This window comes from Lytechinus variegatus, chromosome 5 (genome assembly GCF_018143015.1).
Source record: "Lytechinus variegatus isolate NC3 chromosome 5, Lvar_3.0, whole genome shotgun sequence".
Taxonomy (NCBI): domain Eukaryota; kingdom Metazoa; phylum Echinodermata; class Echinoidea; order Temnopleuroida; family Toxopneustidae; genus Lytechinus; species Lytechinus variegatus.
The window spans coordinates 31,721,544-31,734,902 of NC_054744.1; positions in this window are offsets into that span (position 1 = coordinate 31,721,544).

A 13,359-nucleotide genomic window follows, 5' to 3' on the forward strand; every position below is an offset into this window, starting at 1 on the left:
AAAATTTTTGAACTTTTTAATACCGAAATCAAATATTTTGAAAGATTTTGACGTAATAATATTCATTAAATACTTCTCTATTTCACCCTTTCCCGTTCCCTTTCTTTCTTTTTCTTTTCTTTGTCGTGAAACATTTGGGGGGGGGGCATGGCCCCCATCTATACGCCAGTGATGGATTTAATACTTTTTGCATGTACGATGACAATGCTCGCTCTCTCTCTCCCACACCCATCCTCACTATGTGTATATGTGTGTGCAATTGCATGAAGTGACGTTTCTCAATCAGAGATTCCTTATATATTATTTACTGTTGCATGTTTGCATTTTTGTTCACCATATTAACCCATCTTGACCCCTTTACCCCCCCCCCCCTGACAAAAACCTAGTAGTCGAATGAAGTTTCCTTTTATTTTCTTTTGATATACAGTACATGCAATGTATCCATGTGAGAAAACAAATATAGTGCCAAACATTTTTTGAAAATTTCAATTCAATTTATTCCTTCAGGTGAGGCTTTGTCCGCAGATCCAGAAAGACACAAGATAGTATCAGAAAGCCATGCCAAAATCAACGACTGAAGGAATTGGAGAGCCAGACAAAGAGCCTAGAAATGTGATTTAACCGTGAGTTAAACTTATTTATAATTCTGATTCATTTTGGCATAGGAAGTAAGTCACATAATAACAATTTGAATGAGTTTTGTCTTCTTGATTTGCTCTTTGTCAAGAATCCAAATTTTAGAATTAAACTCTAAGTTTGAGGTGTTGAGGATTTTTTTTTCAGCTGCAAAAGTAACAAACCAATATCAATCATTGGTAGATAATGTGACTTGCCTTCTCTTGCCAAATGGGTACATGTACATGAATATTCTGCATTTCTATGAAAATTGACCCCACCACTACCACCTAAGATGCAACATGTCAAATTACTGTCAAACTCGCTTCATCATGTTTTTAATTATTAATTTTTCAGTAAAGGAGTAAAAGAACTCAGAAAGATTACCCAAAGAAGGTCACATCACGGGTAGACCTTTTACATTCATTTGATGAATTGAGTTCATGCAAAATCAACTGAATGTAATGAGTACAAAATCCTGTTAATACACCTTACTAGGTGAGGCTATTCTGGTAGGTCATCCGGGGGTGCCTGAGGATCTTGTCCATTTGGATAAATCTTGCAAAGTATGAAAAGGTGCCTCACCCCCCCCCCCCACTCTATTTAGGGTTAACAATGAAAGTGAAATTAGGAATAATTTTAGTATCTTGATTATATGCATTATAAATCAATTACTATTCCAGGTACTTCAATCACATGAATAGTAGCAGGAGCAAAAACAGCACCAAACACACAGGAGATGTAACGACTACATTGAACAACAGCAGCATCATCAATGTCTGCAGGAGATGCAAAAACCACACTGGCAACCTCAACAAGATGTCCAACAACCACTCTGGGAACGTTAACAGCAACCACAACTTCAGCTGGAGTTTCAACAAACACATAAGCAAAAACCAACAGCAGCAAAAACAGCACTTATGAAATTAATCCAATTGAAACTCAAAAGCCATGCAATGACGCAACATCTTTTACAAAATGAGACATCATTTATTCATTTCTTTACAGGATAAAGAAAAGCTTTGTGTAAATTTGCAGGAACACAATGGACGTTCCTATGTATCTATTTATTGAAATAAATTTGACTTTAAAAAGAATGAATGATGATTCAATAAATATGTACTTTTTATTTGTCAATGGGTAAAAATACCTGTATTTTCTATTAAAAATGACAAAAAGCAATTTATCAAATCAAAATCAACAAAAAATTGAGCAATATGGCTATATTGCTCAATATTTTGATGATTTTGATTAAGAATGACAAAAAGCAATTTATCAAATCAAAATCCACAAAAAAATGAGCAATATGGCTATATTGCTCAATATTTTGATGATTTTGATTTGATAAATTGCTTTTTGTCATTCTAAATGGAAAATACAGGTAGGCCCTCCAAATTGTTGATATTTTGATGAAAAAGCTGTTTCTGCTGCAATATTTGACGCAGCTCAAATATTGCAGCAGAAATTGTCATTTGCCTCTGAAAGTATCTGCGGCAAATATTTGACGCAGCTCAAATAGCTGCGTCAAATATAGCCGCAGAAATTGTCATTTGCCGCTGGAGTATCGGCGGCAAAGTTTTATGAAACGGAATCTTGACGCTGGTTTTAGATTTGCCGCAGAAAATGGGAGTTGCCGCTGCGGCAAATGTTTTATGAAACGGGCCCTAGGTCTAAGTTATATCTACATCTAGAGGTCTAACAACAATCATCATCTCTAAACTTTCAGCCTAAAGCAAGTAAGGGTTTATAAAATTTGATTTTATAGATCTACATGTATGCATACATTTTGATCTAATTTTGAGTTACAATAAGATTCTCAGTAGATCTAAGTAGAATTATCCGCTATTCTGCCATATCTTGGAAAGGGAAACTTATGCTAGAAATTAGTTAGCGTCAAGACTATGTCTGACTATAGAAGAATTCACTTGACACAGTCACACATTAACTTTTAGAATTAGCGACATGTCAGACATACTTGAGATTTTATCAAAGACTACATCTAATTTAGATATAGAGATCTAACAACGACCATCATCTCTATTTTAAGTTAAGTTATAAACTTTGATTTTTATAGATTGGTGCATGAATTTTGATCTAACTTTGAAATTAGCCACCATTGGGCCAAATCATCTAAAAGGAAACTCCGGGGGAAATATTATGCTAAAACTTAGTTAGCGTCAAGACTATGTCTGACTAGAAACATTGCCCTGACAAAGTAAGAATTAGATTTGCAAAATTTGTGATCTAAAACATTACAAGTTAACTTAACTTTACACGAAGTTTCTATAATTAACGACATGATAGCGATCCAACTTAGCTACAATTTTAGATCTAGATCTAACATGGTATCTCTACTGATAGACTGAATCAGTGATTTTTGCTATTTTCTAAAGATTTCCCACAAACAGCAATACCATTTTCAAATGACCAAACTATCTCACATGCGAAAAGGGGTGTGATTAAAACCTGAGATCGTAAGGGAAAAAAAGACTATCGAATTCGGCAAAATTTTTGCATATTCATATTTTGAAAGTATTTGTGTATTTTTTTATGAAGGTTTGATGAATTTTAACAGACTATTTTGATTGTTTGATATGATCGAATTCATGTAATTCAAGTAAGTGTTCGGTAATACGATCCATTAACACACACGTTTGCCTGATAAAACTGTATATTGCACACTGTATACGTAGTTTTGCCTGAAAAAATCTTAACGAGGCGCAAGACATACGTAGATTTTGCTTGATAAAACTTTGCGATGCGCAGGATATAAGTTTGCCTAATCCAGCTAATCCAAAGAGTTGGGAATGTAGTCATTGATTTTATCAGGTAAAAACACGTTAATTAAAAAAAAATTGAAGAAAATTACAAGATTAAATAGGGAAATCAATGATTGTTCCCCAGGTCAAAGGAAAAAAAGAAACAATTTTGATTGTTTTTTTTTTAAGCCCGAATATCTTGGAACCGCATAAAAGGAGATACGTAATTCTGCCAGATCATGGCCGTTCTATCTGCATGCATGCTATCACAAGTTCATGTGAAATTATAAAATGAAAATAGTAAATGTGACATAAAATATAGACCCCCCCCCCTCCTCTTGACAGTTTGCAAGCCAAGACCCGTCAGAATACACATGGCTCGATACTGGACCAGACATAATTTCTGTCTTTTAGGACTAACTCTAAGCTTAGCCTAAGGCGGTCTAGGACTTTGGCCGTATTCAATCTCTTTATCTTTCTTCTCTTATTCAACTTTAAATCTTCTTTTTTATCAGTATAAATAGGAAGAGTTAGCTGTTTGAGATAAGTTTATTTTCTAATTTTTGCTTTTTGAAGTATTGTAATCATTTTCTTTTTTTTCGCGATAATCATAATCAACGAGCAGATTTAAATACGTTAATAATTTACCTGATGGTTGAATCGCACATGAAAAAAACAATGACTAATATGATGACAATAGTTTTCATTTTGCAGCTCAGCAGCTCATTCAATTAGTTGTCTATTCGAAAGGAACTCGATGCAAATGATTTGAACAAATCCAAAGTTTAATACAAATCTATAGTTACTGCTGATATTTGTTGGCATATTTATTCATTTAATGTGCACTAAGATGTGAACGCACTTCTATTTCATAGCAAATTTCAAGATATTATTTAATGAAATCACCGATTTCATGAAGTTAAGAGTACATTGCCACGGGCTATGGATGTAACAGTGCTCTATAAAAATACTCTTGGTGATAAGAAACATCGGAGGACACACTTTAAGATAAGTTCAAGACTTCGATTTTATCCTTGTAGTAATTTTAGAAGCATGTAGTTGCTAAACGACCATATTTATTTTCCCACTTCAAAGAGCTCTTTCAACCTCTTTCGCAGACAATAGATGATGAAAACAACAACCATTGGCATCAGCAGAAATTGTTTGTTTTATGGAGTTGAAAATGATAAACGAGGCACGTAGAAATGACGTAACATGTGTAAAAGAACAGACAAACAGGTGAAAACCCTTAAAGGATAGCAAAACTCTGGGAACGATTGAATTTAATGTGAAAATACAATTTTCAAAGAAACAAATCAATGAAAGTTAGACAACTCCACAGTTACATTTTTACATATTTAGTGTATCAACATAAACTGAAATTTGTGAAAGTATGAAATCTAAGCTAAAAAAAAAGAAGAAAAAATCACACTGAAAATCACCACCACAGAAAAGCACATGTAAAATAGTGTATTATCATTTGCTTTAAAAAACTCGACAATTGGCTAAAATCCCATATAGTCAGGCGGCATATGTCATCTACCTCGACAAAGTGGCTAATTCTGATTTTTCACTTTTTTTGTGATTGGTGACATCACAAGGAACAACTTTCAACTTGGTGACAAATTTGTAATGGTCATCTTGACCATTTGAGGGGTCAAAATGGGGTCAATAGGGTCATTTTTTTTTAAATTGCCCCGATTGTGTCGAGTCATACATCAAATTATTTGTCTGGTTTTACTGAACAAAAATATGTACACAATGATATAGTCTTGACCTCCCATTAAAAAAAGTTATGAACGGGAATGTCAAAAAGGTCAACGAACTTTCGTTCTATAGTAAATTTCACTGAATGTGTTAAGAAATCTGATATTTTCGGGTTTTTCTTCTTTTTCGGCATGTTTGTACTTTGTTATTTTCGATTTTAATAAGTTCAGATGTCCTTATCCAAAATATATTAAGGGTCAAGACAAGGTTAGGGAAAGGTCAAAACGTCAATGAACTTTCATTGATAGCCAAAATACACAAAAAGCGGTTAGAATCTTAGAAGTAGGTTCTTCGTTTTGAGAAGTTTCTAAGAATACATTCTCCATTAGATAGAAAGGGGGTCAAAGGTGCACATTTAGGAACAAAATAGATAAACAGAGATAGACGTCGAATACATTCAGTGTGGTATCTTGGTATCGCAGGAATACTTTGAAACGACTTGACAAACCCTAATGCCTTTAAAATCGGATCATCTTCATGATGTTGTAAGTGCAACCAGCTCTTTCCAAGTTTCTGATTTAGGAATTCAATTCAATGTCAATTCATTTCCAATTTACTACTAGTCTTTGATATGTAAAGAAACATTTCATCCATTTGCTTTGTACAGAATATTTTAATCAACTAAGAAATTATCTCATGTATTGGGGTATATGTGCAATGATATGCTAATAGAGTAAACAAATGGATTGATCAGTGCTCCCACATGCCTACACTGTAAAAAATAAACCCTGATTTTACAGGAAAAGGGGAGAAGATTTTGCAGAAAGCAATAACAGACTCATTCTGTGTATTCATAAAACAAGATTTTTTTCTGCAATTTAACAGAAAAGGTCTGTTTAAAAGGGGGGAAATTTGTAAGGTTCCATACACCAAAATACCGATTTTCTGTAATTCTACATGATATAATGCAAGATTACGAAATCTGGTGAGATTACTGGTGTTCTCGAGACTCTGCTGCAGGAACTTCCTTTATTTTAAAGATAAATGTTCTAACAGTGTAACAGCTAATTTGGATTGACCTACGAATGGGATAATGAGGTTAGGATTGAGGATGATATGATAAGTTGGTCTCAGATTGCTCCTCAAATGATTTCTATGCGTGACGGTTATATCATTGGTGACATAGAGACAACATCGTGCAGGCATTCTCATTGTGGTCGGGCATGGTTGTCCATAATGCTGATGTGATATATTCTGGCCATTACTCGATCTCTGGAGCTAAGAAGGACTACACATTTCTGATTATGTGTTGTCATTAACACAAATCAAGTGTTTATCAATTTGGTGGGGTTTTTTTACCTGATTGCTAAGAAAGCATGAATGCTTGTAAGCAAGCAACCAGAGGCCCGACGGCTTAAGGTCCTCCCCGAAGGACCTTGTACTGAGGATTAATGCCTTACCAAAGGGCACTAGCGCACCAAGTGGGAATCGAACCTGGGTCACCGGAATATGAATCCCCGCTCTGCCGACTGAGCTATCGCGTCCTCAAATTGTGTTTTTCCAGAGCATACAACGTGAAACTAATACCTGTTCTCACGATAGTGATGTGCATAGATGCTGATTGTGCTTTTGCTGGTTTTTTCCTACTTGCTAAACTGCCTGAATATTGCCAGAAGGGATAATCACAACGTAAACCACGGCCATACCGAAGGGGGGGGGGGGGGGGGAGCTGCCCCCAGAAATTGTGAACACTTTGTTTTTTACTGAAAGATACATATAATTGACAAAAAGTATGCACGAAATTCATAATTTCACTTTACAATATGCAAAAAAGGCCCGATGATTAGCTCAATACTAGCACAGCACCAGAAATGTATAGTCCTTCTTGGCTCTAGGGATCGAGTAATGGTCAGAATATATCACATCGGCATAATGGACATGCACCACTACAATGAGCATGCCTGCACGATGTTGCCTCTTTGTCCTGGGGGGGCCACTTCCATTCACGAGTGGATACCATGCGCGACCATGGGCTCTCGAAAAGCACCCTAAACACGTAATTTCCATTATTCTGAAAATGCACCCTTAACAAGTATAGGCGTGTGACCCCACCCTTAACAAGTATTGGAAACAAAACGATACTGTTGGCAAATATTCCCTGAAATGAACCCCTAAACAAGTACAGAATGTTATTGTTACGGGTCCTTCAGTCGTCGGCTTTACCTTATTTGGTTTAGTACGACCCCAACTTCTACACCTCGCGCAAATCGGACTCTAAACACGAAGTGTTGGGGCAAACGGACATCCTTTATTAAACATTTTCATTTTGTTTTATCATCCCCGCAAATTCGACCCTAAACACGTTATTTTCCTAGTAAAATAGATACCCTTTTTTCATTATTTCAGTGTTTTCGACACCCTTATCACGTTACGTACGTAACGTGCCCTATCGTAAAAAAGATATCCTTTTTACGTGTGTTTTTTTTGGTGGCGCATGGTATCCATCGTCAATGTAAGTGCCCCCCCCCCGGGCTCTTTGTCAGAAATAATAATAACGTCACACAAAAAATAAGGAGCATTTGGGGCCCAACTTATCATATCATCATCAATCCAAACCTCATAATCTTATTTGAAAGTTAATCGAAATGAAATGTTAGGCATCTTTTTAGGAGCTGAAAGCACTGGTCAATCGATGTGTTTATTCTGTTAACCTAGTATTCACTTATACCCTACTACATTACAATAATTTCTGTTGATTAAATATTCTGTATAAAGCAAATGAAGAAAATGTTTCTTACATACCAAAGACTTGAAATTGAAATTAAATTAAACTTAAATTGGATTCCTTAAATTGAAACTCGGAAGAGCTGGCTGCACTTATCATCATGAAAGATGATAAGATTTTAAGGGCAGAAGGATTGTCAAGTTGTTTCAAGGTATTCCTGCAGTACCATAATACCTCACTGAATATATTTGACGTCTATCTCAGTTTATCTTTTTTTGTACCTAAAAAAAACAAGCACGTTTGACTCCTTTAGGATACAGCATTTTCAAAATAAAGAACCAAGAAAAACGAAATACGACCAAGATTCTAGCTGCTTTTAATGTATTTTGGCTACCGATGAAAGTTTGTTGACCTTTCCCGACCTTGTCTTGACCCTTTATATCTTCTGGATAAGGACTTCCAACGATGAACTTATCGAAATCGAAAATAAAAAAGTACACACATGCAAAAAAATAAATAAATAACGAGAAATAGCTTTCTTCACACCTACATTGTAATTTGCTATTACGAAAGTTCGTTGAGTTTTTGTCTCACCTGCATAGCAGAGTGAGACTATAGGCGCCGCTTTTTCGACGGCGACGGCGGCAGCGTCAACATCAAATCTTAACCTGAGGTTAAGTTTTTGAAATGACATAATACTTAGAAAGTATATGGACCTAGTTCATGAAACTTGGCCATAAGGTTAATCAAGTATTACTAAACATCCTATTAGAGTTTCATGTCACATGACCAAGGCCAAAGGTCATTTAGGGTCAATGAACTTAGACGATGTTGGGGGAATCGACATGAAAATCTTAACCTGAGGCTAAGTTTTTGAAATGTCATCGTAATTTAGAAAATGTATGGACCTAGTTCATTAAACTTGGACATAAGGTTAATCAAGTATCACCAAACATCCTGCATGAGTTTCACGTCACATGACTAAGGTCAAATGTCATTTAGGGTCAATGAACTTTGGCCGATTTGGGGGTATCTGTTGAATTACAATCAAAACTTTGAAAATATGTTGGTCTAGTTCATAAAACTTGGACATAAGAGTAATCAAGTATCACTGAACATCCTGTGCGCATTTTAGGTCACATGACCAAGGTCAAAGGTCAATGAACTTTGGCCACAATGGGGGTATCTGTTGAATTACCATCATAACTTCGCAAGTTTATTGATCTGACTTTTGAAACTTGGACGTAAGAGTAATCAAGTATCACTGAATATCTTGTGCAAGTTTCAGGTCACATGATCAAGGTCAAAGGTCATGTGAGGTCAATGAACTTTGGCCACATTGGGGGTATTTGTTGAATTACCATCCTATCTCTGTAAAGTGTATTGGTCTAGTTCATAAAATGTGGAAATAAGAGTACCAAGTATCACTGAACATCTTGTGCGAGTTATAGTAGTTTTCAAAGTCAGCACTGCTGCTACGTTGAATCGCGTGATGCAGGTGAGACGGCCAGAGGCATTCCACTTGTTGACATTTACGGTCATAATTTTTTAACGGGAGGTCAAAAGTTTATAATTGTGTACACTTTTTCTGTTCAGTATAACCAGACAAACAATTCGAAGAATGACTTGACACAATCGGGGCAATTCTTAAAATTGACCCCTATTGACCACATATGGACCCTTCACATAGTCAAGATGACCATCAGAAATTGTCACCAAGTTAAAAGATGTTTCTTGTGATGTCACCGATCACATTAAAGTGAAAAATCAGACTTAGCCAATGTGTCGAAGTAGCTGGTAAATCATGACATTATGCTGCCTAATAGCCATTTTGATATTTTATTGGTAATTTTTCTTTCAGAATCATTTGGCACATATTTTTGTATTCACGCAAACAGAAAATTGGGTGGTTATTTTATTGGATTATGTACGAACTCATTTTGTAATAGGGGTTCCACAACTGATACTTTAACTTGTTTAAGCTATATATGGGCCAACGGACGCGTTTTATATAGTTATTGTAGTCAAAGTTATTTTAGTTTGCATTAATTCTCATTGTTTATACCTTATTTCGATTGATGTTGTACTTTAAATTTGACTATGTATTGTTTGATTTTGTTGTGCTTTGTGAACGGAAAATGAATAAAATCTAAATCTAAATCTTTTATTTTGTAGTGTTTTAGCACTGCAGTTAAAGGGGGCTAAGCTCTCATTGAATTTTTAACAGAGAAATCACACATTTTTTGTAATGCATATATTAGTATTGGTCAAAGGAAAACATTTCGTGCATTAGACGTATAATCAAAGTCTTTTTTCCAGACCCGGTTGTTTAAAGAATTATGATATAAATCCAAAGTCTTTTTCCAGACCCGGTTGTTTCAATAATTATAATATTATGTCCAAAGTCTTTTTTCCAGACCCGGTTATTCAAAAAATTATAATTAACGTCAAAGTCTTTTTTTCAGAACCGGTTGTTTAAAAAATTATAATATACGTCCAAAACGTTTTTTCAGACCCAGTTGTTTCAAAAAAAATTATAAATAAAAGTCAAAGTTTTTTTTTCAGACCCGGTTGTATCCAAAATTATAATATACGTCCAAAGTCTTTCTTCAATACCGGTTGTTTAAAAAATTATAATATAATCCAAGTCTTTTTACCAGACCCAATTGTTTCAAAAACTATAATATAAGTCCAAAGTCTTTTTTCCAGACCGGTTGTTCAAAAAATTATAATTAACGTCCAAAGTTTTTTTCAGACCCGGTTGTTTCAAAAATTATAATATACGTCCAAAGCGTTTTTTTCAGACCCAGTTGTTTCAAAAGTTATAATATAAGTCCAAAGTTTTTTTTCAGACCCGGTTGTATACGTCCTAAGTCTTTCTTCAATACCCGGTTGTTTAAAAAATTATAATATAATCCAAAGTCTTTTTACAGACCCAATTGTTTCAAAAACTATAATATAAGATCAAAGTCTTTTTTCCAGACCCGGTTGTTAAAATTATAATTAACGTCCAAAGTCTTTTTTCAGACCCGGTTGTTTCAAAAATTATAATATACGTCCAAAGCGTTTTTTCAGACCCAGTTGTTTCAAAAATTATAATATAAGTCCAAAGTCTTTCGTCAAGACCCGGTTGTTAAAAAAATTATAATATAATCAAAAGTCTTTTTACCAGACCAATTGTTTAAAAAATTATAATATAAGTCCAAAGTCTTTTTTCCAGACCCGGTTGTTTCAACAATTATATATGTCCAAAGTCTTTTTTTGACCACGTTATTTCAAAGTTATAATGTAAGTCCAAACTAAGATACGATAATGATATTCCATTGGAATAAATGAAAAACAAGCTAAGTCTTTTCTCCAGACTCAGTAGATTAAAACTGGTGCAATAAATATATTTGTTGTTGTTTTAACTTATACGGTGCGTATTGTGAATCTATGCGCTAAGAGTAATTTGAGAATCAAGTGTAGCCTTTTCTTCGGACCGGGTTATTCTTTTAAAAGGTGCATCATTTTACCTAAGATCCTCCATTTAATTTTATCTTTCATTTAAACAAAAATTAAAAACAATGATTAAATTAATATTAATAATGATAACGTTAAGAGATATAAAGGACTTGAAGCATTCATGGAATTCAATGGTCGTAGAAAATAGAATACCGCGTGAGCAAAAACATGAGGCGACACCACACAAGTCCCATATTTAGGAAAAATATATCAATATACATAATTATTATATATGGCCTTAAAGAGTGTGTTCTCCAAGAGAATTTGATACTATATTTATAGCTTGATGATGATGATCAGTCGGTATTCTTTGCAATGATGTACATTTTGATTTGCACCAAAGTAAGGCAATGAATGAATCGAGGTGTGATCAAGGGTTGCATTGAAACGCATTTCTAACACCTTTTTACTTAATCACAATATGATTTGAAAAGGGATTTCGAAAAATAAGTTTACCAATTCATGTGAGATTATGATATCTCAAGTCCTAACAGTGTAAAAATTATATATTACAGACACTTGACACATTTCATATTACAATAATGGGCTTAGTTGAACACAAATGCATCCCGGTATGCATCATCTTAAACGAAACCATGATGGTGAATTTTCAATATAGGTCTAGATCTAAACGTTTCGTCTCCTCTCTTTTTTTTTTCTCTTTTATTCTTTTTTTCCATATTCTCCTTTTCCTCCTGGATTTTTTTATTTTGATTTTGATTTTTCTAGGGATTCGATTGACCAGACCAGACCAATTTATTTTAAAAAAAAACAGAAAAAAACATTTAACCTCTTCTAGCCTAAGATCCTGTAATAAATGGTGTCATTAAACATTCACTTTTTCTTCCAAGCAAAGAAATTTATAATAGAAAAACATCAAAACTTAGAGCCGGGCAGCTTTCATGAAAGGAGTTGTCTGACGTTTTATCCGACACTTACCATGGTCCTGATGGTAGCACTGCTTCTTAGCCAATCAACATCAATGACAGTTGCCAGATCTGACAAATTGTCGGCCATGAATGTTAATGAAATACCCCCCATCATCTTATTCATGTTGAACAGGCACAAGAATATGATTGAGTCTTAGTTATGAGGATTTCATTTTATCTTTGAAAATGACAAGGTTTGGAATAAAGACTCTCTAAACTTTTATTTATTGAAGGTTCTTAGTTTGAAGGATAGTTGGGCCTTAGATTCTGTTATTCTTTTTTAATGATTTTGGTTATTTTGAAATAATTGGGTCTGGAGGAAGACTACACCATATTTCCTTGTTATTCAATGTTGATTAGATTGCAGGGTCTTTGTTTTGTTGTTGTTGTTGTTGTTGTGTGTTTTAAGTGACTTTTATTACTGGGTCTGGAAGAAAGACCTACGCTATATTTCCAGGTTTTTCAACATAAATAGGATTGTGGGTCTTTGTTTGCTTTTTTTATATTATTATTACTAATTTATTTTATCATTTGGTATTTGAAAGATCTTGGTCTGGATGAAAGACTACGCTTTATTTTCATGTTATTTAACTTTAATAGAGAATTGGAGTCTTTGTTACTTTTCTACAAGTTTTAATTAACCGGGTCTGAAGAAAAGGCAATACTCAATTATCATTTTTAATCCACTAGAATATCATTATCGTATCTTAGTTTGGACTTATATAATAATTTTTATTCAACCGGGTCTGGAAAAAAGACTTTGGACGTATATTATAATTTTTGGAACATACGGTCTGGAAAAAAGACTTTGAACTTATATTATAATTTTTTTAACGACTGGGTCTGGAAAAAAGACTTTGGACTTTTTGGACTTGCATTATATTTTTTTTAATTAACCGGGTCTGGAAAAAAGACTTTGGACGTATATTATAATTTTTGAATTAACCAGGTTTGGAAAAAAGACTTTGGACTTATATCGTAATTTTTGAACAAACCAGGTCTGAAAAAAGAATTTGGACTTGCATTTTGATTATTTAATTAACGGGTCTGGAAAAAAGACTTTGGACGTATATTATAAGTTTTTTAAACAACCGGATCTGGTAAAAAGACTTTAGACTTA